The sequence below is a fragment of the Caretta caretta genome, chromosome 1 (assembly GCF_965140235.1).
Source record: "Caretta caretta isolate rCarCar2 chromosome 1, rCarCar1.hap1, whole genome shotgun sequence".
In the NCBI taxonomy this organism is placed as follows: domain Eukaryota; kingdom Metazoa; phylum Chordata; order Testudines; family Cheloniidae; genus Caretta; species Caretta caretta.
Window position 1 is genome coordinate 20680842 of NC_134206.1, and position 27768 is coordinate 20708609.

Genomic DNA, 27768 nt, shown 5'->3' on the forward strand with positions numbered 1-27768 from the left:
TAAAAATCTTGGCCTTCTCTCAGTTTATCAAACCATTTCTCTCTTCATTCATTTCCCACTTATAAAAATCAGAAGGGCACCTCTAGGTTTCCCAGTGTGTCCTGAATTCAACTTGACTAACTTTTAGGCCCTAGGTGGAATTTTCTAAAGTGCCTCAATGAATTAGGAGCACAAGTTTTATTAAGAAAACAAGTCAATGGGATTTGTACTCCTAACTCACTTAGGCCTGGTCTATACATAGTTTTGTACCGTATAACTATGTTGGTTACGAGTATGATTTACCAGAATAGTTATACTCGTACAACCCCTAGTGTGGACACAGTTGTACTGAGGTAAAATACTGGTATAGCTTAATCCTGTTCCCTTACAGGTGTAAGCAATACCAGTCGAAGCACCTTTATAGCAGAATAGCTGCAGCCACACTAGGGAAGTTGTACCATTTAACGATACTGAACTCGTTAAAGTAGTACAACAGCTTTTGTGCCTAGGCACGGCCTTAAGTAATTCCAACCCCCACAACCTTCAATGAGCTCTGAATGCAGACCTCTGCACCAAATCTCCCTGAAGTCAGTGGGGTCCCCATGGTGTGGGGTTTCACCTGCACAGAGCTCCTGGCAGGACTGGGGCCTTCGATTATGCACATTATATATAAACACAGTGCACAGATCCTAAAACTGTCAGCACTGGACTAATCAAAAAGTTACATTACTCTTATAAAGTTTTCTTGCTTCTGCAACTTTTAGCCAAGGGACTTTTTCGGATGACTCAGTCGCATATTAATAAATTTTTCTTTCCTCTTTCTCTCTTAACCGAGCAAGTGTATTTTAACCACTATAATTGTTGTTCTCACTGGCCAGGGAATAGTGGAGCTCAAAGGAACTTTGACACGGCACTTAGTAACTAAACAAATACTGATTCAGAGTAACATAACTCCTCATTATTCACTTGTGATCTGCTAAGCATTATTACTTAAAATTAATAAGTAGGAGTTGGATCACACTCACCCATAGTGAAATCCAGAAGAGGCACAAAGGGAAGAAAAAAGCCCCACAAATCAGAGAGAGAGAGACTTTATTTCTTCCCAGAGAAGCACATTTGGACCCTTGGGTTATCTACAGATAGCCAGAGCCATGAAGCTGGGAGCAGAGGTACCACTTGGTACCATGATCCAACCACTTTTGAATCTAGCCAGACATGAGTGGCACTAGGACCCCATGCACCAAGTCGCAACGCCACTCACTGAAATTTGGAGAGGGTGTGCGTAGGGGCTCATGGATCAAGGGGGTCAGGCTGCTGGTTGGGTGTAGGGGAATGCCTGGGGAAATCTATGGGCCTCCTCGCTTTAAGTACCAGTGCATGCATCTCTTTCTAACACCCTCCATGCACCCTCTCCAAACCAGATCCTCCACTTCCCAAAGAAATATCTTAAAGGGGGTACCCCAGCACAATGGGGCCACAGGCAGCTCTATCGTCTCCGAAACATATTAGTGAGATAGCATGGTGTGCTTGCCCCCCAGACTGCTCCCTTCTGACAGGGACCTACTGCCCACCTCCTGTGGGAATTTCTGTGCTTGGTACTGTTGCCAGGAACCTCAGTGGGACTTATTCATGGGAGTAAAGTCAGCAGAATCTCCTCTCCCCCTACCCCCCCGCATAGTCTGCATGAGGCACAGCAGAGTTTGTGGATGATTAAGATATTTTTCTGGTTTAGTATTTTGTTCGGCATGTGCTATGGGCAAAGAATTTATCTGCAGTATGTAAGTGCCCTGGGATTTATTCCCCAGGGGATTTAATTTCCAGTTTTATTTAGTTTCTTTCCAAGTGAGTTTTATTCTCCCTGAATCTGACTCACTTCACATACTAGCTCTCCCAAGCTGAGCCTGGTTTCCCACTCTAGTAGTTTTCCATTGTGCTTCCTACAACCTGGATAGTTTCTTTTATCTGCTCTTCGCATCCAAACAGACACATGGAAGAGCAGTGCAGACAGAAGATTCCTCCTCATCTTTGACATCCTGACGACTGAACATACAATGTGCAGTCACTCAGGGTAACAGAACAAGCACCGTAAGTTCAGGGTAACGATTCAAAAGCCAGCTGGGAAATGTTAATTGCTTTGGGCAATTGAGTTCTCGTTTTAAAAGGAGTGACGTTGCAAGCATGACATGCCCTCACACTCACGTATTTGCCCCATGGGCTTTTCACATTATCTTCCTATCCTAGAGTTTTATGGTAACACCAATTTTTGATCTTTGTAGTACCTGAGCACCTCCCATGCAAAATGGGTAAGGCAAGGGTAGGGTCCCGAATAGACGTCATGGAGCCTCTGGCTCTTCTCCCTCTCTGAGGTACAGCAATTCTGCTTGGGGCAGGGTTTATATTTGAGGCCAAATTCAGACCTGGTGTAAGCATGTACACTGGCAATGATTTGCACCCACTACTCTTCCCAAGGAAGCCTCAAGAGAATACCAAGGTTCAAAGGCCAGGCATTTCTCAGATCAGCTAGAAGAGGAGTTATCCTAAGCTTTACACACTCTGGAGATCAGGCAATAAAATTTTCCCCAGGAATCAAGACAGAAAGTGTCCTCAATAACAATGAACTTGTCCTCAATAACAATGTTCTCAGAGCTTTAAGACAAGACAATAAAATAGGTCTCTGTCCTAAAGAACTTCAATAGCAAAATTCCCATAGGCCTCAATCAAAAAATGTATAATATTTCAACTGCTAAAGATTTGGGTCCCAAAAACTAAGCCCTGATCCTGCAGAGAGATCTGCCAACATAGAGAATAATTAAAATCCATAGGATTCAACCTAGGCTTAAGAATCAACATGCATGGATCACTCTGCTGGATTGGGGTGCCTTAGACAACATAATAATCTGTAGTTCTTGAACTACAGATCCATCTCCAGGATGGGTAAAGGGATTGCAGGAGAGAGTGCGCAAATACACTGGAAAACAAAAGGAAGGGAATACTGAGCTTTTGCGACGTTACTGACCTGAACTGTGACTGTACAGATCATTGTTGCAACCAAGGTCCTATAGTTGCACCAAATCTTGTACAATGGAGGTCAAGTGAGGTGTCTATAAAAAGGTTGTAATTCGCTGCTTAAGATTATGCTGTCTGTATGCATGTATCATTTTTGTATTTGAAGTTATAAATATTGGCTATGTACTTGTATCTCAATGTGTTTGATTTTAAGTAGCATTAATGAAGTATTTGGTCAGCTTCTTGAGAAAGGATTTTTCAGATTAAGTGCCCAATCAAGAATCGCTTAACTGAGATTCATGGGAGACTCCAATCCACATCTGAGGAGCCTTCCTGGGAACGTTCAAGGCAGCATGTGAGCAATGGCTGCTCTACCTGCAAAGTCAGTCATGTATGGACAGGTGACTTGCCCATGTGACTCCAAATGCCATCTTGCTCCTGTGATTTTCCACAGTAAGAACAATGGTGATCTTCCACATGGGAGAAACTATATAAATGCCCCTGGGGGACGTCCCCATTTTGTCTTCAATCCTGCTTCTGACCTCTGGAGGAACTGTGCTTGAAACTGAAGCTCTGAACAAAGGACTGAACAACCCATCCAAGATGGGATGTTTATACTCTAGAGACTTGATTGGTTTAAATCAGCAGTAATCCCATCAAGCCTCAAACAAGCCTGAACTAAGAACTTTGCAATTCTTGTATGTATTTGATTCCATTTAACCAATTTTCACTCTCGTCTATATTTCTCTTTTTATTAATAAACCTTTAGATTTTAGATTCTAAAGGATTGGCAACAGCGTAATTTGTGGGTAAGATCTGACTTGTATATTGACCTGGATCTGGGGCTTAGTCCTTTGGGATCAGGAGAACCTTTTTTCTTTTACTGGGGTATTGGTTTTCATAACCATTCATCCCCATAAGGAGTGGTGCTGGTGGTGATACTGGGAAACTGGAGTGTCTGAGGGAATTGCTTGTATGACTTCTGGTTAGCCAGTGGGGTAAAACCGCAGTCCTCTCTGTTTGGCTGGTTTGGTGCGTCCTAGTAGTGAAAGACTGCCCTGCTCTAAGCAATTTGTCCTGAATTGATACTCTCAGTAGTGTCCTGCCAAAGGCCGCTTTGTCACAGCTTTGAGGAGGGCTGTTCCTTGTGGGCCCAGCCAATCATACTAGCTGTTTTATTTTATTTAGTACCTTTTTGTAACATTGGCTTTTAGATGATTAGGTGCTGAAGTAGAGTAGATGGCACAGCTGTAGCACAGAGATAGTGAATTATGAAGGGAGATCTGAAAGAGGGTGGTGATGGTGCACAGCCTACAAGAGGAGGGAGGCACTGCCAGGCAAAGGGCAGGAAAAAGATAAATATCACTCTTCAGAGTCCGTTAAATAGTATTAAGAGGTCCTATTGACAGAAGTGTCATGGGTAAGTAATTTTATTAAACATCCCCCACCACTGACAAAGGGCTGAACAATACAGCACAGCTAAACAGATAGACAATATAAATTAAAAGGTTATAGATGCACATTTACATTATATCTGTCCAATATTAGAATCATAGAACCATAGGATCAGAAGGGACTTCAAGGGTTTATAATATTACACTGTAGACTATATGTATTGACTACAGAAAACCTCACTAATTGGGAGGACAAAATTTGACCTTCTAGTTGGAACACAATTACAATCTAGTCACAGAATGTTTAAGTATCTGTATCAAAAAACAACAGCAATCACTCCTACATGGAGCCCAGCTTCAACAGGACTATGCATGTGAACAAAGTTAAGTGCGTGCCGAAGCGTTTGCCATATCAGCACCCATTTCTCTGCATGTCAGTGCACACCCTCCTCTTGATACACACACCCTTTTTCTTCTATTATAGCAGTCAAATGCTGTGTTGGCAGTTCCATTAGAACCCCCACTACATTGAGGAAGATGTAATTCAATCAACACTAGTTCCAGGCAGCAACTTGGTGTCTCAAATCTCTGCTCTGGAGCACAGATGTTTTGCTTTACAACTTATTAAATCTTTTTAAGGAGAACTGCCAACTTTTTCAAAACCCTATTATATATATAAAATTATAAAAGCAACACAGTGAGGGATGGAGGGGAAGAATCTAACTTCTACCTGAAAATTTTTCTCCATTTTTATAACAAATGAAACCTAATATCATTATAAGAAAGATTAGAACAAACATTTTCTTGTTTCCCTGCACCAGTTTCTTTAACTTATGTATTTGATAGCACTTGTATATAGGTTTCAGAGTAACAGCCGTGTTAGTCTGTATTCGCAAAAAGAAAAGGAGTACTTGTGGCACCTTAGAGACTAACCAATTTATTTGAGCATAAGCTTTCATGAGCTACAGCTCACTTCATCGGATATATAAAATAAAATGCATTTATTTATATTTATGGGAGACAGTGTGGGGTCTGTAGGGGACAGAGTACTGCAGAAGGACTCAGGAGACCTAGCTTCCATTCCTAGCTCTGCCACTGACCTGCTGAGTGATCATGGGTAAGTCACTTCCTCTCTCTATGCCTCAGTTAACCCCATTTTACAGATGGGGGTGATACTAACCTCCCGCGTAAAGCATTTTGAGATCTACTGAGGGAAAGCACTATTATTACTATTCCTGTTATGCACAGTGCTGTGTGCAATGGGCCCCTGATCCATGACAGAAGCCTCTAGGTTCTAGCATCTATATAATAAAATTCCAGGACTGTCACCTTCTGTGTGTCACTCTGAAGCCTAAAATATCTGTTGAGTCAGTGTGAAGCGATCAAAACAGTTACCAGCACGGTTCAGAGCTCTTTTTGTTTAGAATATCACCAGGTTCAACCATCACTGGGATTTACTGTCTGTTACCATCCAATTTTTACATTCTCAGCCATTTTGACTTTATAAATTACACCTGTGCAACATTACTGGCTTTCAGCTAGAGTATAGCATGTATTTATGCCATGCCAAGAGTCCCATTGTGATATCAGAGGTAATTCAACCAACCACCACCCTTAGGCAACAGCTAATTCGCATGCAACGATTTCACTGGTTATATGAGGGAGACTGCACAGATGGTGGGTTACTTGGTCCAACTGCTACAACTGTCTGACAACATGAGCTTTCAGCTACTAGTAATACAAGTAAATTACTATTGTTCAGTGTGGCAGAATGCAAAGTGGTCAGGAGCCAGCACTTCCAGAAGTCTTGAACCAGCAATAACTGTTATTTATGTAACCCTACACAGTGTGACTCTGTCCCCCTCTAGTGGCTTGACCATATACAGGGTCATAAGTCAGTAAGGCCTTTGAGTTATCAGAGCTGGCTTTTAGCTCAGGGAGAACAGGCTCATGCTTTTGGATCCAGGGTTCAGTCCCTACTCCGCATATGATGCCCCTGGGTAGATGGTCACAAATGTGGGAATTTTAGTGAGACTTTTCAGAATACCCAACTCATGTACAGTACACAATCAAAAATACAGTCACAAGGCTGTACGCTGTACAGCAATAGCAAAGGGTTAAGAAACCAACCCATATGTCAGAAGGACAGACCTTAAAATTGTGGAAAAACTGTGTTGCCAAACGCCAGCCAAAAATGGCTTTTAATCTACTCAAAAGCTGTTCCCTCCTCCCCAAAGGAAAAAAATTATGAGAGTTTCAAAAACTACAGCCAAAAACACTAACTGGAATGATTTCAGAGTAGCAGCCGTGTTAGTCTGTATTCGCAAAAAGAAAAGTAGTACTTGTGGCACCTTAGAGACTAACCAATTTATTTGAGCATAAGCTAACTGGAATGTCTCTTGTGTGGAAAGCCAGCAGAATTTCATGTGGGCAGCTCTTCAACAAATAGTAAAACTTCCGTTAAAAAGGTGTAGATTTCTGAATACGGGCTATCATGCTGCCCCACGTAAATGAGCCAGAGAAACGGCCATTGCTTACTACTGTTATCTCCTCAGTCTCTCGATTCCATTCCCCTATTGGTGTTTGGGAAGTATGTCACAGGAGCTACTCAAAGTCCACTGCCTCCAAGATACACTGGACTGAGACACCCCTTTGTGCTATAGTTCTACTAGGCATGGCACAAAGGGGATGGAAAAGGATACGGGTATGCCCAAACATGAACAAAAATCTTCTGCCTGAGATTCTCGCATCTGGTCTCTTCCAAGATGGACGTTCCTTTTCTGACTACAATCCTCCTTTCAACTCCAGTAGCTGCTGGGGTCTTGCTGGCTGTTTGAGGCAGCATTCACATCTTTAAAAAACAAAAACAAACAAAAAAAACACTCCAGACTCTCTTCCAAGTGAAGGTGGTTTGTTCCTGTGTCGATGAGGACCATCATAGCTGACCATGGCAGACTCTCTTTGGGAGGTCTCAATTAGATAATGCACCCAGCTCAGTACAACGGGGTTTTCCGAAGATCAGGAACAGAACTTAATAGCAAGCACTAACCACAAACATTGGCATAAGGCCAAATTCACCCCACAGAAGAAGGAGCTTATGTCAATGGAGCGTATGCCCTTGAGAAATTTGGCCCACAAGGCAATGCATGCGGAAGGTATCGGTCTTCCAGAGACAGAACATCAGATTCCTGAAGTCAGATGGATAGCATGGCCACCATCTTGGTCATGACAACAGGCATTGAGCCAGGGACTTCCAGAACAAACAGTGTCACCCTCTACAACTGGAGCTAAAGGACTACACTCTGTAGCAGGTATCTGTGGATTGGGCACATAGCGGGACAGACACAGACACTGAACAGTGAGTTACACAAACACCAGCCTTGGAGCAGTAGGACGGCCATGGTCTTTGCAGTTAACTTCACTGACCTTTGGTAATTCAGGGGGAAGATTTCACCATCACCGCTGCAACTCTCTGACAGCAGTTAAAATGCGGCACCACCCTGATCTTTTAGTCATAGACTAAAAATTCAGCATCAGCAAATGGATGGCCAGGTGGAGACCAGCAATCAATCTGCCCTTTTTATATGGGCCGAGAGGTTAAAATTCACAGCTGCTATATTAAGGTGAGACGCCATTTGTTCAAAATGAGCAACAGGAGCAGTGGCAGAAAAACAAAACAAAAAAAAACAAAACAGGTCCTGGCTGAGGCTCATCAGTTTGCTCTCAGGCCTGCTAAACCAAAGAAGTTACTTTTCACAGACTGTAGGTTGGAGCCTGCCTGACAAACATTACTGGCTAGTTTTAGCAATAACAGCAAGGAGCACGGGCGGCGAGTTCTATGGGCCTGTGATGCCCGGGCACCAGGAATATTCCTGTCCCAGGGGCCCGGCTCCAGCAACGTTTCCCACTCCCCTCCCCACTCCCCCTGGCCCCACCTGCCGCTCCCGGGCGATTTAAAACAGCCCTGGGGCTCCCGCCACCACCCAGCAGTGCAGCAGGGCTGAGCGGCTTCCTGCACGCTTGTTCCACTTGCCTGCTGGCAGGTCCTTGCAGCCCGTGTGAGGGGGTTGTGCCGCTGCGCGCTGCCCCCGCCCCAAACGCCCCTGTGGCCAATGGGAAGCTACTGGGGTGGTACCTGGAGACAGCAACGTGAGGAGACCTCCCGGCCTGCCCCGCCTAGGAGCCGCTGCCAGAGGGGGTGCCCCAGGTAAGCATCGAACCCACGCATCCATTTCCAGAGCCTGCACCCACACCCCCTCCGCAAACGCACCCTTTGGCACCCGAACTCCCTCCCAAAGGCTGCACCCCTCACCCCCTCCTGCACCCTGCACCCCCTCCGCCCCTAACTCCCTCTTGCACTCCCACCCCTCTCCTGCACCTACTTTTCTCCCCAAACTCCCTCCCAGAGCCTGCACCCCCACTCCCTCCTGCACCCCCACCCCCTGCCCAGAGCCTGCACCCAGCACCCAAACTTGTTCCCAGAGCCTGCACTCCAGACCCCCCCCCACCCAAACTCTCTCCCAGAGCCTGACCTCTCACCCCTTCTGCACCCAAATTCCCTTCCAGAGCCTGCACCCCAGACCCCATCCCCACCAAACTCCCTCCCAGAGCCCGACCCCTCGCACCCTCTGCACCCAAACTCCCTCCCAGAGCATGCATCCCCACCCCCTCGTGCACCCCAATCACCTGAACCCCAGACCCTCTCCCCCACCCAAACTCCCTCCCAGAGCCTTAGGCTGGTGTGTGTGTGGAGTTTGGGGGGGGGGGGGGGGAGTTTCTGGGCACCACCAAAATTTCTACAAACCTGTGGCCCCTGGTAAGGAGGAGAGTGAACAGGCAAGGTAAAAGGAGGCATCCCTGCCTTAAAACACCCTTCTGGACGTTGTAACTGATTCTTCCAGACGACATCTTATCTCCTTATTTGATCTTGCTAATAACAAGAGTGTCTAGACAGCTGCACCTCCTGAAGAGTAGCCAGAATACCTCTTATTCACTGACACCAAATGCGGCCTGATTTCCTGCATCTTTAGTTCTCCAAAGAGAAATAGACATTGGCTTTAATAGAGTTCCTAGGTTGCCCTATTAGAGGATTACATGCACGTGTGTTAAGTTTTCTTCCAGAAACAAAAATCAAAGTCGAAACTGCAAAAGCCAAGATGCTACAGCTGTAAGAACCATAGGTGCACTGTACAATAAAAAAGCCATTTTATTTTGAAATGTTCAGTCTGATTATGTGATTGGCTTCAGTGAGAGCAGAACTGGACCCCTTAATTAGCAGCACTCACATACATTTTATAACATAGCCTGAAGTGCAGCAATGACTCCTTCCCAAGACAAGCCCTCTGGGAAATTCTCTCTCTGGATCAGCACAGCGTTCACTAGCACAGGTGTCAATGCGAGTGCATTCTGACACAAGGAACACGGAGAATCACAGGCTCTTGCATTTGCATGTACAGAAGGAACATCTGGTGGGAACAACAGGAACGGGAAATAAGGACACAAGTCCTGCCACTGACTCACTTCATAACCTTGGGAAACTGCTCTGAACTTTGATAATCCATCCATGAAAGGGGGAACAACAATGGTTTTACAGCTTGGTAAATGATAAGGATGTTTGTAGAATTCTCTGAGATTCCTAAATGGCAGACACTATGGAGATGCAAAGTATTTAATCTGCAAGGTGGGCTGGTCCAAGGTTACTACAGTGGACAGAGAACAATAGTGACTAGTTCAAGATGTACTTCACTTTTAAAAATCGCTCAAACTTGTTTCTATATTTTGTTTGTATCTGCTTTTACAGTTTGTACAAGAAGGAAAAAGCAAGCTTCATGTATGCTATTACTAGTTAAATACTATAATTCAGGTGTGCATACAACATGCCGTGTCGAGGCAGTAATGGTAGGGAAATCACTGCCTTATTCTCTTGTGTGAGGAAACAGAGATACAAGGCTATGTTTTAACACAAGAGCCTCCCTCAGTGCAACTATAGGAAATTAGCCAACCATAATTATAGGCCATCTCCTTGCAATTGGGATAGGAGGGATGGCAATTTATAGCACATAGTTCATTCATCCTGTAAAAAGGAATCATAGAATATCAGGGTTGGAAGGGACCTCAGGAGGTCATCTAGTCCAACCTCCTGCTCAAAGCAGGACCAATCCCCAACTAAATCATCCCAGCCAGGGCTTTGTTCAATCTCTGTTCTATATTTAGGTATTTTTCATAGCTAGGTTTCTCTCTCAGCGATGAGAGCTCTCCTACATCACTCTGTGTTCGGAGAAGAATACAACTGACAATGTAAAGTGCTTCCAAGATGAGAAAAGCTATTGAAGTTCTAATTCAGCCTCATAACCCCCCTGTAAGGGAAGGAGGCATTCAAATTCCTGCATTTAGAAATTGAAGCAGAGGCAAATGGAGTAACTGAATGATACTTGGTTGAATGGTAATTTGCTCGCTTTATTATTAACTTATCCTCTCCTTTCTGCAGCCCTGTGTGTGTCTGTATCATTCACCTGTTGTGTTTTCTTATAACCTAGTCTACAAGCTCCTTTGGAGAAAGGACTGTCTTTTTACCGAGTATCTAGCACAACAGGTCTCTGATCCTTCATTAGCCCCCCCACCCCACACACTTAGTGAAATACAAATAATAAATTAAACCTAACAAATAATAGGTACTAGCACCCCAACCCATATCATCATCAGAGGCAAGGAGATTAACTGAACTGGCCAAGGTCACAGAGCATCATTGTAACAGATGGGATTTGAACTCAAGTTCCAAGAACAGTGTTGTGTTCAGACTCACATTCTGTTGAGCAGATGCAAGGCTGCATCATGGGCATCCATCAAGCACTGAATTCCTTTTACATAACATATCAAGGCTGCTCAATAATGGCAAAGAAGGGTTATTATGAAGAGATGGGTGCCAATCATTACATTCCTCTGGAAATGGAGCAGCATATCCATCCCCTGCCCACCTTTGCAGCATCTGGGCCATGTCTATGCTGGGGAAAAGTGTCATGCTAGCAAACGTGTTAACTAAACACATTTAACTAATGCGATGTTAAACACAATTTTGCCCTTTGGGTAAATAGGGACAGTTGTATTTAAAAACATTAGCAGGCCATGGTTAACCTTAACGATTTTAAACACAAATCATTGTGTTTAAATGTCCCTGCCTACACGAAGGGTAAAACTGTGTTTAACATCGCACTAGTTAAAATATGCTTAGTCAAGTCTGCTAGCACAATGTTTTTCAAGAGATGAGAGGAATTTACAGCTGGGACCTGCAGACCACACTGCGTACTGGAATCTGTTGTCAATGATGAAAAGGAGAGCAGCCTCACGCTGTGCATTAAAATGGCCTATTGGCCTCTCTTCGACTATTCTTGACAAACACGCTAAATGGTCAGATTAGTTCTCGGAATTTAGAGAGCGCGAGCGAGAAATAATACATTCAGAGAACTGGTTGGTGCACGTGCACCATTCTCCTCTACTGGTTGCAATATGGACTTTTGGGTGTCATCAGCCTTTTACTGCTAACTGCAACGAGCATTCTCCATTAACTCAAGTGGGAAGGGCCTGTGTTTTTAGAGCAGGAGGTCCTGAGTTCTGTCTGTGCTGTCACCATGGCATTCCAACTAGCTATTTTGTGGAGCACAGCAAGAACTATGAAGCCTTCAATAACCATAAAAAGGTCTTCTTTTTCCCCCCCTCTCTTTTCTCTCTCTCCCCCCCCCCCACTCTATAGTTATGGTGAGTCACTATATAGCACAGTTACAGTTTCCAAGATCTTTTTCTGAGTGTTTTAGCACTGTTCAGTCTTTGAAAAAAAGTATGCATTGTTCGTTTTGTGATGCACTTTTTCAAGGGGTAGAGCTGTTGCAAACAAGTTTGATCACTGCCTTATTCTAACTAGTTACTCCTCGGGAACCAGGCACTGGTATTTGGCTGAAATCCTTGAAAGAGGGGATTACCTGGGTGCTGTTTGTGACCACTTCTGTTCAAGGACTGCTAAAACTCGTATTTACACACCAAGATAATCTCCAAACTCCTCACCACTGATTTCTCCCTCAACAAGAAGCAGATTTTCTTCTACTTCTAAAATCTGCTACTAGCAGAGAGGAGACTATATTTTATATCCAAAGGTCTTATTTGAAAGGAAAGCCTTTATTGGCAATAAGCCAGCATTTCTTATAGAAATTGAGTTGCCAGTGAATATTTGAGTAGCCACTTTTTTCAAAGCTGTATCTAAGTACATATTTAGCCAGAGAACTGCAACTGTCAGTATCTCTCAAATAAGCACACGCTGTATAGTCTTCCAAAAAAACCAAATTAAAATGAGAAAGAGTAACTGAATGATACCCAATAGACTGGGTGCAATGCAAACTGAAAAACTAGGAAATTAAACGCTGAAGCAGAGTCTTGATCCATAAGTCATATTGTATCCATATATGTTAATTTTACAAACAGTGTAAATTATGGAGGTTGAGAGAAGATTCTGCTCTCAGTTATACCAGTGTAAATCCAGAGTGACTTCACTGTCTTCAGTGGGAGTAAATCCAGAGCAGGATTTGAGCCAGAGTCATACCTGACTTTGCATTTTCTGATCTACACTACTGTGTCCCAGAATTTTATATTTAATACTTCTGTTACAGTTATTACATATCACAGTTACTGTGGGAGGCGATATCTAATGGTGCTAGTTATAAAAGATGCTAGGGCTCATTTCACAACAGCAAAAGGAAGTTAACCCAACCTCCTCATGTTCTAGTCAAATTTCAGCTCAGGTAATTATATTTGTGTTATTTTAAATCCCCCCTTATAATTTCACTTTGCTATGGTCCTTCTTCACTCTGTCCTAACCCACTGTGCTGTTACTCATGTAGTGCTGCTGTGTGCTGTGAAACAGCTGTCCTGCTTCAGCTCAGAGATGGCTGCATTTCAGCGTATCTTATGGGTCAAAGTCTGGTTGCCTTTGTGCACATGAGAAAATTTGAGGGCAAAGAGGGAGCACAGGGTGGAAGCTTTCCACTCTGGGTCCAACTCGCTGCAGAAATCTTACTCTATAGACTCTCATAAGAGGAGTAGAGGAAAGATGTTCCAGGGTAGGGCCTATGGGGCAGCGATCATTTTTATTATTTAGGATTTGTGCTGCAGTAGCACTCACAGGCCCCAATCGGGGATCGAGGCCCCCCTGCACTAGGCACTGTATGTGCACACACACGCACACAACACGTAAGAATAATCTCTACCCCAGAGGCTGTACAATCTAAGTAAGTCACATCTTCACGTTTGTGCATTTATACTCTTAGCTCAGCTATTATGCATTTCCATACACAGAGATTAATTTACACTCCTGGTAGGATTAATTTATACATATAAGTCTACTGATGGGTGTTGCTGGCAGGAACACAGGGACACAATAGCTCTGCTTTCATGGCACTGAAATTCACCCATGTTATGTGGTCCTCACAATGTGCCAATATTTGGCCTTATGAACTAGGGCTGAGGCTTTCTAAGCCATCGGATTTGGAAGCCCAATTCTCATTAGATAGGAGACGGAACTGGGTGTCCAAATACCCATTATGCATATTGAGGTATTAGGGATTTTCCTGGATGAAGAGCATTACATAAATAGAACATCTAATTCTGCATTCTTTAGAGTAGCCTACACCAGATTGGGAAACATTTGTCAGCATTTATAGAGCTGCCTGGCCAAAATTAAATGGTTCCATCTTGTTTACTTAACCCAAACAGCCAACATTACCCAATTCATTCCTCTCCCCGGGCACGAGCGCTGATGTCAGCATGCGGCGCACAACTCTGGGAACCGTGACAGTTCAGCTACGGAGCTAGAGATGGGGGTTAACACACAGCTTTGCGGGTGGAAGTTGGCGTGTCAGCACCATACCGGTGGCCATTTATTTTTATGCCTTAATAACCGAGAAGTGTTTGATTTTGTTTTTGTTTTAAGATTACAGCAATTTTTCAGAGGCAGGATTAATACTGGTGCTATACACAGGCTGACAGTATCAGTGCTTCTTCTTGCCTTTCAGCTAAGATTGAAGGCCTGAGCCTTCTCTCGCTGAAGTCAATGGGAGCTCTACCACGGATTTCAATGGGAGCAGGCCCTACCAAGAGTACTATCTGTTAATACTCAGATACATCTTCTGTCTTTGCTAGAGCCTGCCCTGGCATGGGAATAGGCTTTATGACCCAACAGATCTTTCTATCTCTTGGCCACTAAGATTCTATAGAAACACCAGTCTATAACAGTGACACTCAGACCTCAGTAGTCCAGGAGCCAAATTAGAGATCAATATTACCCAAAAGAGCCACAGCAGTGTGAATTCATTGTTCCATTTACTATTTATATATTCTCACAGCAAAATGACTGTGCAAGTATTCTACAATTGGTTAATAATATAGTAAAAGCATCCTGACTGGTTAATAATTAAATGGCATGGTGTTTTAATATCATGTGCTGCAAAGAGCTGCAGGGGAGACATTGAAGAGCCACTTGCAGCTCCCAAACCTCAGTCGGAGTATCACTGCTGTATGAGGTGGGGGGAAACCATGAACTAAAAGACTATTACCTCCCATGCTGGAGTCATTATGACTCTGATTGTTAAACAAGATTAATGTGATTCATTGTTATTACCATCTATTATTTATATTGGGACAGAACTCCATTGTGCTAGGCTCTGTGCTAAGATTGTTATTTCAGTGTGATACTTTGTTGTTGTTGTATGGTTATTAGCTAAGATCACTTTCTTAAAAGGGATCATGAAAATATTAGCATTACCAAGTTTTCTACGGCTCCCTACAAAATACCATGTAGATAAGACAGGGATATAATTCATGAGAGAGGGGTGAAAAAACCACTGAGGTTTCCTAACTCAATCAGCAATATGAATTTTTAAAATAAAAGAATAAATCATATGAAGGACAAAGCAACCACATGGTTCTGCAGTTTCTTTGGTTGTCATGGTAAATGAAAATCCCTCGCTCTCAAATGTGTATGTTCTGGAGAGAGAGAGACAGAACAAAATACCTCTTTTCATGGACTAGAGGGGAACATTTCCTAATAACGGCTGGTGAAACCACCAGATAGTTTACAAAAAAAAGCCCTGCACCTTCCATGTGAAAATGTTCATATTCTTTCTGATTGACTTAATAATGACTATTTGAGAGTCCGAGAATACAGGCTATTCAGCGTGAGCAGACATTCAGGCAGTGGTAATGGAAATCATGAGCAACCTCTTGCCTGCCAAAGAAAGACTGTGCTGAATTAATCAGACGGACCTATGCTACATTAGGGCTATATCACTGGATGACCAAAGGAGCCGATGAGACGGTACCACCAAGAGAGATGGTGATCTATAAGTGTTATTTCACATTCCAATATATTGCATGAATCACTAATACACCCACATGAAGTCAGTGTATTAATGCAGTGTTCCCCGTATGTTCCTGGCATCTGTCTAGGGCTTCTGGTTTTGGGGGGAGGGGGAGTTATTAATTTCATTTTTCAGGGTTTATTTTTAGTAATTTGAGTTTTATATAGATTTCCAGAAATTGGGGATTTTCAGGGCTCTCTCCTTGTATATTCTGTAATGAGTAATTTAGAATACATACAATATGCACTGCTGTAATGAGTAAATTCTTTGTAATGTTCCCTAGTGCGCTTTAACATAGTACTGTTTCAAACAGCGCTATGTTAAAGAGCACTAGGGAACCTTTAGTGTGCACAACAGGGTCTACATGGACCAGTTAATGTGCAACATATTAGCGCACTTTAGAAATCACATTCCCGCAGTTTACATTACTGCTCCGTGTAGACAAGCTCTTAGACACAAGTAATCAATTCCAATGTTTGTTGGATAGACACAGATTTCTCTCTCTTATTAAAACACCCCCAAATCAGTATTTATCGCTTAAAAACGAAAGTCAGAAGCCCTTCACATGCCCTGCAATGGAAGCTACTCAGTGTCCTACCTCCAGGCACAGTTACTACCTTCTATTTCAGTGGTGGGAAACCTGTGGCCCGTGGGCCACACGCAGCCCATCAGGGTAATCCGCTGGCAGGCGTGAGACCGTTTGTTTACATTGACCGTCCGCAGGCACGGCCACCCACAGCTCCCAGCATGTCCCTGCGGCCTGCGCCGCTTCCCGCAGCTTCTATTGGCTGAGTACGGTGAACCAAGGCCACTGGGAGTGGAGGGCGGTCAATGTAAACAAACTGTCTCGCAGCCCGCCAGTGGATTACCCTGATGAGCCGCGCGTGGCCTGCAGGCCGCCCACCACTGCGCTATTTTCTCCTCTCCCTCCCTTTTGTCTGTTGTTCTTTCTGGTTTTATCTTATTTGTGAATTTCTACTTTTATCTCCTCTACTCCCCATACAGTGGGAGACTGGTCCATTGGTGGTGCCATGGAGCCAGGTCCACATGATGCTTTTGCAACAGAACGGAAAGCCATGAAAGCAGAGACAAGACAAGAGGCTTTGTTCGTCATTTTGCTGCTGCTGCCTGAGCTCGCAGCCCTGTCCGCGTGAGCCGTTCCCACTGTTGGCTGCTTTTCCCTTTACTTGCAGCTGCAGGAAGACTTTTCCAGTTGAGGGGTGGGGCAGATGTGGGGACATACAGCTTTCCCTGCTGCCATTGCTCCTTTACTCTGCCTTGCAACCCTACTTGCACTAGAATGGCAGTGGCAATAGAAAATAGTGTAAGAATGGTAAATATCTGTACATCTTCCCCAGCACAGACCTTCAGATTAGATGTTTGAGGTAACTGGGATATAACTTCATTTGCAGGTGTCTAGAGAGCTGATTATTTCCAATGAAACTGCCTGGCCTTTTGTTCCTTGGCTGCAGACTGAATGCATGGGAAGTTCAGGATATTCACAAAAGACAGATTTATGTCAGTGATTGCACCACACGGACGTACTCAGTTGTTTTCATTCTCCGCCCTGCCCCCTCTGCGAACCTTCTCTCCACTACTGGGCTTAAATTCAAGGCCTTTTGTCTTGATGGAACAACAAAGCCCTAAGGAATAATGTTTATTATATGATGGAGTCGCCAATACTCCTCCTCCTCTGGATGGTTAATTTTCTCCTTCAGGCAAGTGTCCCCACCCCCTCTTTATTGCACGTGTGAGACCAGCAGAAGTTTCACAACCACACACACGCACAATTGGCTGGAAAGAATCAGTGCTTTAATGAGAAACACAAGCTCCTCCACTTAAAGTGCAGTGACAAGCAACTATGTACAAAACAGCACCATCTCACTTAGCAGATCTGCTCTGTGCATGCATTTAGGATCCTCTCTGTAGACTTGAATAACCAAGGGTAAGCATTTACTGCTATACATTCCTGCTAGTCCTGCAGAGCTCACTTAACTAGAGAAAGCCAACTGTATTCTATTCTGACAGGTTTCAGAGTAACAGCCGTGTTAGTCTGTATTCGCAAAAAGAAAAGGAGTACTTGTGGCACCTTAGAGACTAACCAATTTATTTGAGCATGAGCTTTCGTGAGCTACAGCTCACTTCATCGGATGTGAAGTGAGCTATTCCTTATTGAACACAAAATTCTTTACTAAGTTCCAATCAGGTACACTTGGTGCTGAAGACAATGGGTTCCACAGCTAGAATTAACAGCATAACTGGGCCTGGTGACCTTTTATTACTTGTGATGATGCACAAAAAAGGAAAGAGCCCGCCCTGCTAGGCTCTCAGGGCCTAACCGGTGTTAGCAGGCCTGCTTCTTAGAACCACTGTTTCCCTTGCAAAGTGAGCACATTTGATCTCGAGTCACCTAGTAATAAATATGAAGCTCCGTGAAAAAAAAAAATTTCTGCACAATCTTTTTCCAGTGTAAAGCCACACTGAATCCTATTCTAGTCCTTGTACATGGGTAGGGCCCTACCAAATTCATGGCCCATCTTGGTCAATTTCACGGTCACAGGATTTTAAAAATCATAGATTTCATGATTTCAGCTATTTAAATCTGAAATTTCGTACAAGAGTGTTGTAAACGCAGGGGTTCTGACCCAAAAAGGAGCTGGGGGGGGGGGCTGCAAGTTTATTGTAGGGAGGTTGCAGTACTGCTACCCTTACTTCTGCGCTGTTGCGGGCAGCGGCGCTGCCTTCAGAGTGGGGGAGCTGGAGAGCGGTGGCTGCTGGCCGGGAGCCCAGCTCTGAAGGCAGAGCCGCCGCCAGCAGCAGCGCAGAAGGACGGATGGCCTGGCATGGCATTGCCACCCTTACTTCTGCGCCGCTGCCTGCAGAGCTGGGACCTCCGTCAGCAGCCTCCGCTCTCCAGCCACCAAGATTGGAAGGAAGCGCAGAAGTAAGGGTGGCAATACCACAACCCCCCCTAAAATAACCTTTGACCTCCCCTGCAATGCATTTTTGGGCAGGACCCCCAAGTTGAGAAATGCTGGTCTCCCCTGTCAAATCTGCATAGTATAGGGTAAAAGCACACAAGAGACCAGATGTCACAGGGGGAGACCAGATTTCATGATCCGTGAAGCATTTTTCATGGCCACGAATTTGGTAGGGCCTTATACGTGACCCCCTTTCCCATCTGCAACCATTACTGACTTGGAGGATCTCAGATAAATTTGGAATCCCTAGACTTCCTGAGACTATAGCTACAAACCTTGGCTATGTCAAAACTCGGCCCTTCATCCTAACAGAGATAAAATAAGTAACATGCAGCTTACCATGAGATCGTTTAAAAAAACAAACAAAAAAACACCCACAACAAAAACACACAAGGTCCTCCTTCCTGCTCTACACGGACATTCAAAATCCTTTGGGAATTTTGGAGGGAGCAAGTAGGCTTTGAACCTTGTTTTCTTGGCCAAAATTTTATCTATTGTTGGGCATCCCGTTTACTACATTTCAGTGCTACTTACTCTCTGTATACAGTTCACAAATAAATTTTGGGATTCCTTGGGACAAAAGGCTTTTTGCACTTGCATGAAATACCCTGATTCTCCAAGTCAAACCTTATATGCCCATTTTATTATGCTCTGTTTTTTCTACACAAGATTTTTTTCTTCCTTATAAATAAGGCCTTATAGCATCAGTGTTTTTATATCTACTATAAAGAGGGTGTGGGGAAGGAGAGATACAAATGCAGAGTCCTGCCAGATTACTGCAGGGTTCAGAAAACCAGGAGTTACAGCATAAATTCAATTCCAAGCCCATTATGAAAATTTAAAAGCAAAACAAAAAAGAGTCCTACCAGCCAAAGCGATTACAAAATGACTTGCATACGTCTCCTGAGTCCTAGCATTCTTGCAACAAACAGATCAAGTATTAAACGCATTTTACAGCACATTCCACACTTCGAAAACATTAATTAATTTTCACAACACCAGTGAGATCAAGTAGTAATATTATCCCTATTGTATAGATAATGAAACTAAGGCCCAGAGAGCTTTACTGACTCTTCAGATCACATAGTAACTGAGAAATTAACAGTAATCTTCAAAAGATGAGAATACAAAAGAAACAAACAAAAAAGGTTTAAGGAGCTCAATCATTATAGCTTGTCCAAGAGAAGTTTAAGAGGAGACTTGATCATGATCTATAAATCCCTAAGCAAGGGAGAAGATTTCTGATAGTTGAACAATCTGATATAGCAGACAAATGCATAACAATATATTTATTGTCAAATAAATTGGTTAGTCTCTAAGGTGCCACAAGTACTCCTTTTCTTTTTGCGAATACGGACTAACACGGCTGCTACTCTGAAATATAAAATGGCTAGAACATGAAGCTAGAAAAATTCCAACTAAAAATATTTCCCCCTTTTTTTTTATAGCAAGGGTAATTAACCACTGGAAGAGTGGATTCTCCACCAGTCGAAGTCTTTTGAATCAAGACCGGATGTCTTTTCTAGAAGACCACCTCTAGTTCATCCATAAATTATGTGGCCTGTAATTTATTGGATCAAAGTTCTATGGACAGTGTTATAGCAGAAATCATACTGTTTGCCCACAACGGTCCCTTTCTGGTCTTAAAATCTGTGGAACCAAGTGTAAATTAATGCAGAGCTCTCTGCCAGAGTCTGCAGCCAGGAAATTTCCAGGGACTCTACTGCTGTTCAGAACTTTTACCAGATCCTTGCCAGTTTTCACTGCTGCTACTCAAAATCTGTCAGTTTCACACAGCTGTCACTTGGGAAAGCAACAGAGGCAGACTGTGAAGATTCACTGGGGGAAGGATCTAAACACAGACGGTAAGGAAGGCAGCAAAGAGAGGTGGGGGGGTCAGGAGACAGAGGGGAGAAGCAGAGACTTGAGAGAATGGATACTGGAAGGACAGAAGGGGTTAGGCTCAGAGGAGGTTGAGGTGGGGGGCTTTGGACACTTGCTAGTCAAAGGCTAGAGAAGACTGAGTCCCCATGGAGGGTCCAAAGACAGAAGCTGATAGGAATCCCCAAACCTTCCCTTATCAACAGGGGAGGGTGGGCTTGACTTCTTCCCTAGGTGTGGCCCCAGGAGAGTACACCATCCTCCTCCACACAAGTCTTTGGCTAGTACATTTAGTCCTCTGGCGGTGTGGTGTCTGGTGCATTTTACCTACCTGAGCAGATGCATTGTTGGGGGGTGAGGAACTGTTAGAGATTCTGGGGATGGACAGGGAAGAATGGGGATGGAGAAAGAGAAATGGCAAGGGAGGAGGAAAATATATTGTGATCTCTGATACAGAGAGAGAAAGAAAGGAAATGAAGCCAGGTGAAGAAGGGGACAAAACCAAAAGAGAGATTAGTGTTGTTACCTCATTAGAGCACTCCATTGACAACGTTGCTGTGCAGCGTAAACGTCACAACTATTCTATTCCTTTAAATTATTGTACAGGTGACGTGGCAGAACAACTGTTTTTCACCCTGGCTAGTAGACTTAATCTCGGGTTACCATATTTGAACATTCAAAAAAGAGGACACTCCAAGGGGGGTGGTATTTGCTTGTGCCCCCACCCCCCAGGCCCGCTCCAACTCCACCCCTTCCCCGCCCCCCATTCCAATTCCTTCCCCAAAGTCCCAACTTTGCCTCCTCCCTGCCCCATTGGACCTCTTCCCCAGCCCCCCACTCCTCCCCTGAGTGCGCCGCTTTCCCCCTCCTCCCCCCTCCCTTCCAACTGCGTGAAACAGCCGTTTTGCAGAACAAGCGCTGGGAGAATAAGTGGGCACTCTCTCGAATGATCGACATTCTCTCTTTCTTGAATGATCAACTCTTCTCTGGAGAAAAATAATAATGGCAAAATCCCAGATGTTTTTAGATATTTAAAAATTCCTCCCAGACAGCGATATAAAAACCAAAAAGCTGGACACGTCTGGGAAAATACGGACATATGGTAACCCTACTTAATCCTCAGGCTAATATGGGTCAGTTATACTCAGACAAAATGCTGAAATAGCTTTTAACTGCATCAATCACAAAAACAACATGTTAACACAAATTGTAAGTACCACACCAAGCACAGTGGAGTCGTGGTCCATGACCAAGGCTCCTAGACACTCTGATAATACAAACAGCAGCAGCAGCTTCTTAAAACATTCACACACACACACACATTTCTGAAAGAGTTTTCCACAACTAGCTGTTTTCCCGAAGAAAAACTTCAGAGTGCAACATCCTTATGCATTGTTTATTTTAGTACCATTATTTCATATAAATGAATTCAAAGTAATAGTATTTATCCAAGAAGGGTACAATGCAATTTTAAACTGCATTCTATAATACTATGCACAATAACTACAGCAGAATTTTATATCAAAATTTATCACAAGTCATCTTCATGTGATAAAACAAAATACTCCTCAATGATTCTGTTTTATCATTTATCCTGGAGTCCAAGAGTGCATGATGGCATGACAAGATGTAGGTTGTGAACTGGTGAACTGAGAGGTTTTTTGGGTGTTCACGTAGTCTTAACTGGTGATTCCTTCATTTTTATTGGATTGTGTTGAAAAGAAACACTTTTACAGCCTTACCTCAAACTTAAAATTTTTCATATAGGAATTTCCTAGTTTTTTTTAAAAAACATGTCAGGCAGTGGGGTGCAATAAAGGATGGGAAGACAGGGGAACGTTTGGGGTAGTGGTGACTATGGAGGGGATGTTGGGGGCAGCAAGTGATGAGCCAAGGGTAGTGAGTTGGGAGGGTATAAACTGTGTGGAGTAGCAAGGGACAGAAGGTAATAATGGGAGAGTGAGCAGAGGCTGAAGAACAGAATGCAGGGTAGACTAGTGCAAACTATTTTCTATGGCTATACTTGACTTGGCTTATATCCAAGATATTGGAAAGCAAGCAAAAAGAGTATAAAACTTCAAAAGAACATTTTTTAAAAAAGTGTTGTTTCTGCACAAAGTTAGTGCATATTTTAAAATTCAGTCATCTTCTGAAGAATAATTGTGCTAAAGCCAGGAGACAATTCAATTATTAAAGCATGAATCAGAAAGATTTTAATACAAATCTCAATGCAACCTCGACAAGGGAGTCACTACCAACGCCTCCACAATACATAAAAATATTTTATCTCATACACACACTGTGAAACAAAAACATCCTTTTATCGACTACACATAGCCTTTGGATTCACCATTGAGTTTAGGAAACATCATAGGATAGTCACAGTGAAGAGAGGATGAGTCATGGAAATATATTGTTTAAATGTCAAGTGTCACAGGTATTTTGCATCCCAGTTGACTTTTATATTCCTCATGTTAGAGCCTTGCTTATGTAGTGATAACAGAGGACAGGTTTAAATACAATATTTGCCATAAGCCTACCTAATGAAGCCCAAATGAACTCTCCACATGAAAAAGGCATTTTTGTAATCGTAGGGATGGAAAACCTCATCTCTACTGAAGAAAAAGTTCTTGCTATCTGTTCATTAACCTGCTCCTTTGGTTGACTAGTGCTTCTCTGTAGTAGCCTCGCATACCGCCTACGGGTGAAGCTGGTGGCTCCCAAATTCTCATTGAAATTGGTTTGCATATCTTTTGTTGGCAAGTAATAACTTCCCTGCAGATTCCTGACTAAAACTGGAGCAACCATGGAAAGAGACTACTGAGGTGGAACACCTGATCTGCAGATTTTGAGGAATATACCAAGGGCTGCATAAGTACTTACACAGTGCAGGCATGATCGGTGAAGTTACTGTAAGCTCATAGAGGAAGGGTCTGTATCATCCTATGTTTTATAGCGAGAGTCAATATCTGCCACACACAGCAGTTATAATCCAAATAGGCAAAACAGAGAAAGGAGAGAGGAAACAGAGGTGAAAGGGACTTGCTGAGGTCACAGAGTTGGTTGTTGGCAGAGGTGGAAATAGCAACCCACATCTCCTGTCCCCTACACTTCAGTGCTCTTTCCACTAGACCACTCCCTTTTCTTCCTGGCTCTATTTCACTTTTTTCCTGCCTCATAATGTGCACTTTCACAGGTCCATCTCAGCCCCCTCATATCTATTTCCCTCAGTCATAGAATATCAGGGTTGGAAGGGACCTCAGGAGGTCATCTAGTCCAACCCCCTGCTCAAAAGCAGGACCCATCCCCAATTAAATCATCCCAGCCAGGGCTTTGTCAAGCCTGACCTTAAAGACTTCTAAGGAAGGAGATTCCACCACCTCCCTAGGCAACGCATTCCAGTGTTTCACCACCCGCCTAGTGAAAAAGTTTTTCCTAATATCCAACCTAAACCTCCCCCACTGCAACTTGAGACCATTACTCCTTGTCCTGTCCTCTTCCACCACTGAGAATAGTCTAGAACCATCCTCTCTGGAACCACCTCTCAGGTAGTTGAAAGCAGCTATCAAATCCCCCCTCATTCTTCTCTTCTGCAGACTAAACAATCCCAGTTCCCTCAGCCTCTCCTCATAAGTCATGTGTTCCAGTCCCCTAATCATTTTTGTTGCCCTTCGCTGGACTCTCTCCAATTTATCCACATCCTTCTTGTAGTGTGGGGCCCAAAACTGGACACAGTACTCCAGATGAGGCCTCACCAATGTCGAATAGAGGGGAACGATCACGTCCCTCGATCTGCTCGCTATGCCCCTACTTATACATCCCAAAATGCCATTGGCCTTCTTGGCAACAAGGGCACACTGCTGACTCATATCCAGCTTCTCGTCCACTGTCACCCCTAGGTCCTTTTCCGCAGAACTGCTGCCTAGCCATTCGGTCCCTAGTCTGTAGCTGTGCATTGGGTTCTTCCGTCCAAAGTGCAGGACCCTGCACTTATCCTTATTGAACCTCATCAGATTTCTTTTGGCCCAATCCTCCAATTTGTCTAGGGCCCTCTGTATCCTATCCCTCCCCTCCAGCGTATCTACCACTCCTCCCAGTTTAGTATCATCCGCAAATTTGCTGATAGTGCAATCCACACCATCCTCCAGATCATTAATGAAGATATTGAACAAAACCGGCCCCAGGACCGATCCCTCGGGCACTCCACTTGACACCGGCTGCCAACTAGACATGGAGCCATTGATCACTACCCGTCGAGCCCAACAAGCCAACTTTCTACCCACGTTATAGTGCATTCATCCAGCCCATACTTCTTTATCTTGCTGACAAGAATACTGTGGGAGACCGTGTCAAAAGCTTTGCTAAAGTCAAGATACAATACATCCATTGCTTTCCCTTCATCCACAGAATCAGTAATCTCATCATAGAAGGCGATTAGATTAGTCAGGCATGACCTTCCCTTGGTGAATCCATACTGACTGCTCCTGATCACTTTCCTCTCATGTAAGTGCTTCGGGATTGATTCTTTGAGGACCTGCTCCATGATTTTTCCGGGGACTGAAGTGTGGCTCACTGGCCTGTAGTTCCCAGGATCCTCCTTCTTCCCTTTTTTAAAGATTGGCAGTACATTAGCCTTTTTCCAGTCATCCGGGACTTCCCCCATTCGCCACGAGTTTTCAAAGATAATGGCCAATGGCTCTGCAATCACAGCCGCCAGTTCCTTTAGCACTCTCGGATGCAACTCATCCGGCCCCATGGACTTGTGCACGTCCAGCTTTTCTAAATAGTCCCTAACCACCTCTTTCTCCACAGAGGGCTGGCCATTTATTCCCCATGTTGTGATGCCCAGTCCTTGTACTACATCCTCTACCTCCTCCTCTATAGTTGGCCTCTTTTATTCTCCCACCTCTTCCGCACTGCCAGGAAAGGCACAGGGGATGGGATTCCTTTTAGAATGTTGTCCCTGGACCCTGATCAGGGGATCCAGCTTTTGTATTTTGACTTGTAAGTGCCAGATGAAGTTATAGCTGCTGGAATGGAGAAGGAAAATTCTCTTCACTTCCCATGCCAGGAGGTAGGAGGCAACAGGATGAGAATGGGAGGTGGGGAAGTATTCACCATTCTGTAGCACTCCATCTGTTTTCTGGCTGCCTCAAGAGGTAGGCAGTGCATGTTACGACACAGACAAACCCAGAGAGGCGTGTAAGTCTGTATTCACAAAAAGAAAAGGAGTACTTGTGGCACCTTAGAGACTAACAAATTTATTTGAGCATAAGCTTTCGTGAGCTACAGCTCACTTCATGACAGACAGGCCCTGTGTCAGTCCATCTTCTCAGTGTTTCACCAAAGGGGGTTGTATGTGGTTTCTGAGGAAAGGTAAAGTGTAGCTGATTATCATGGTTATTGGGAGATGTTTGTATAGAAAGTCAGTTCTAGAGTTATGTAACATGTAGGATATTATGTTCCAAAGCTGTCCGGAGTCAAACCTATCACCTGAGAGGAGGCAGTCTGAGCGCTGACTCAACCAACGTAAGAATAATGAACATCTGTGGAGACAGACCCCAGTGACTGAGTAAGATGCAGGCTTCAGCATTTGCAAAGACAAAAGAACCCCCAATAAAAATCTCTGAACAGGATACCCCATGTCAGGGGATGTGATAGGCTGAGCCTTTCTCTGGGGTCACACTCAGGCAGTTTCAGAGTCTCATTCCCTTTCCCCACTTGGGAACTTTACTCCAGCCTTTCCACTTTATAAGGAGACTCATACTGAACGTCCCCTTATAAAGGTCTGGTTTGGCTGACCCAGTCAGGGTTGATTTTGACCCCTGCCCTGCCGTGATAAGCTTGTCCATGGTCAGCGGTTTCTCACTCAATGGCTCTGTAGCAAGAATCAGCTACTTCTGAGGCACAGCGCCTTTCCTCTTGGTTGCCCCTTCCTGTGACAAGCTCTCATTTTTAAGTTTAAGCTGAAGCAGGCTCTATAGGTGTGCCTATTTAGTACTGGTTGAGCCATAGGCGCCAACTTCTGCTGGTGTCAGTGGGTGCTTAACCCACTCTACCTCCTGCCCCCCTCCCCAACTCTACCCCTGACCCGCAACCATTCCAACCCCTTCCCCAAAGTCCCCGCCCCCTCCCTGCCCCATTGGACTCCTTCCCCACATCCCTGCCCCAGCCCCGTCTCTTCCCCTAAGCACGCGGAACTCCTACTCCTCCCCCCTGGAGCTTGTTTCACGGCGGCAAGCACAGGGAGGTAGGCAGAGAAGCAGGGACACAGTGCGCTCAGGGGAGGAGGTGGTGGTGAGGGGAGCTTGGCTGCCGGTGGGTGCAGAGCACCCACTAATTTTTCCCCATGGGTGCTCCTGCCCTGGAGCACCCACAGAGTTAGCACCTATGGGTTGAGCCCAGAGGAGCTGGTTAGTCTTCTGATCGAGATGGGGCATGCACCATCCCAGGGGACAATGGGCTGGAATTGTATAAGAGAATTCCTCCCCATTATAGGAGCAGGGACTCCAACAGCATGGGGCTATCATGAAAATTTGGGCCATTTTGCAAGGAATGACCTTCGTGTGAGAGATCTCATTAGACAGGAAAGTAATTTGTGAATAAGTATAGGCTATCAACTGCACGTTATATCCTTCTTTTATCTGTAACCTTCTGTTTCCAAACCCTTATACATGCTTTTCATTGAATCTTCAACTCAAGCTCTGGTAAATAAACTTCAATCTGGTTTGACTATAAACCTATTTAAGTGCCTTGTGCTAAGGAGAATGCTGAACAGAGATGAAACCTGTCCACTTGGGTGCACTGCTTTCTCTGAGGCAGTGGATCTATGTGCATTGTGAGCATCCAGACGATTAAGGGACTGGGCACTCAAGTTGAACAAAATGGGGTGTGTAAATTCCTAGTCTGCAGAGGGAAAGAGCAGGGCTTGCGGAGCCTGGAGTGGAGCTCCTGTGTTGCCAGTAACTGGAGAGTGTTTCCCCTAGCGAGCACAGACAGGCTACTTCCCACTGTGAGCAGGTGGTAGAAATTAACCCGACACCTAGGGTCACCCCAAAAAGTGTCACACATCTCCATGATTCTACTCATAACTCAGCTGCAGTTTGAATCCTCCTTTGTAGTGAATAA

The 27768-nt window shown here is 44.3% G+C and overlaps 1 protein-coding gene across 6 annotated transcripts in view; it reads right to left on the reverse strand.

Moving 5' to 3' along the window:
- Window positions 1–27768, reverse strand: part of RAB30 (RAB30, member RAS oncogene family) — a 63787-nt gene that overhangs the window by 20324 nt on the left and 15695 nt on the right. Inside the window, exon 2 of one of the 6 annotated variants that reach the window (XM_048841350.2) lies at window positions 7082–7230. The exons of 2 other annotated variants lie outside the window; for them this stretch is intronic. The gene's annotated coding sequence lies outside the window, so the exon portion shown is untranslated. Of the gene's footprint in view, window positions 1–1004; window positions 1118–6743; window positions 6888–6917; window positions 7231–27768 lie in introns of those variants that run through there. 3 more of the 6 variants (XM_048841369.2, XM_048841386.2, XM_048841378.2) reach the window with 3 other exon arrangements.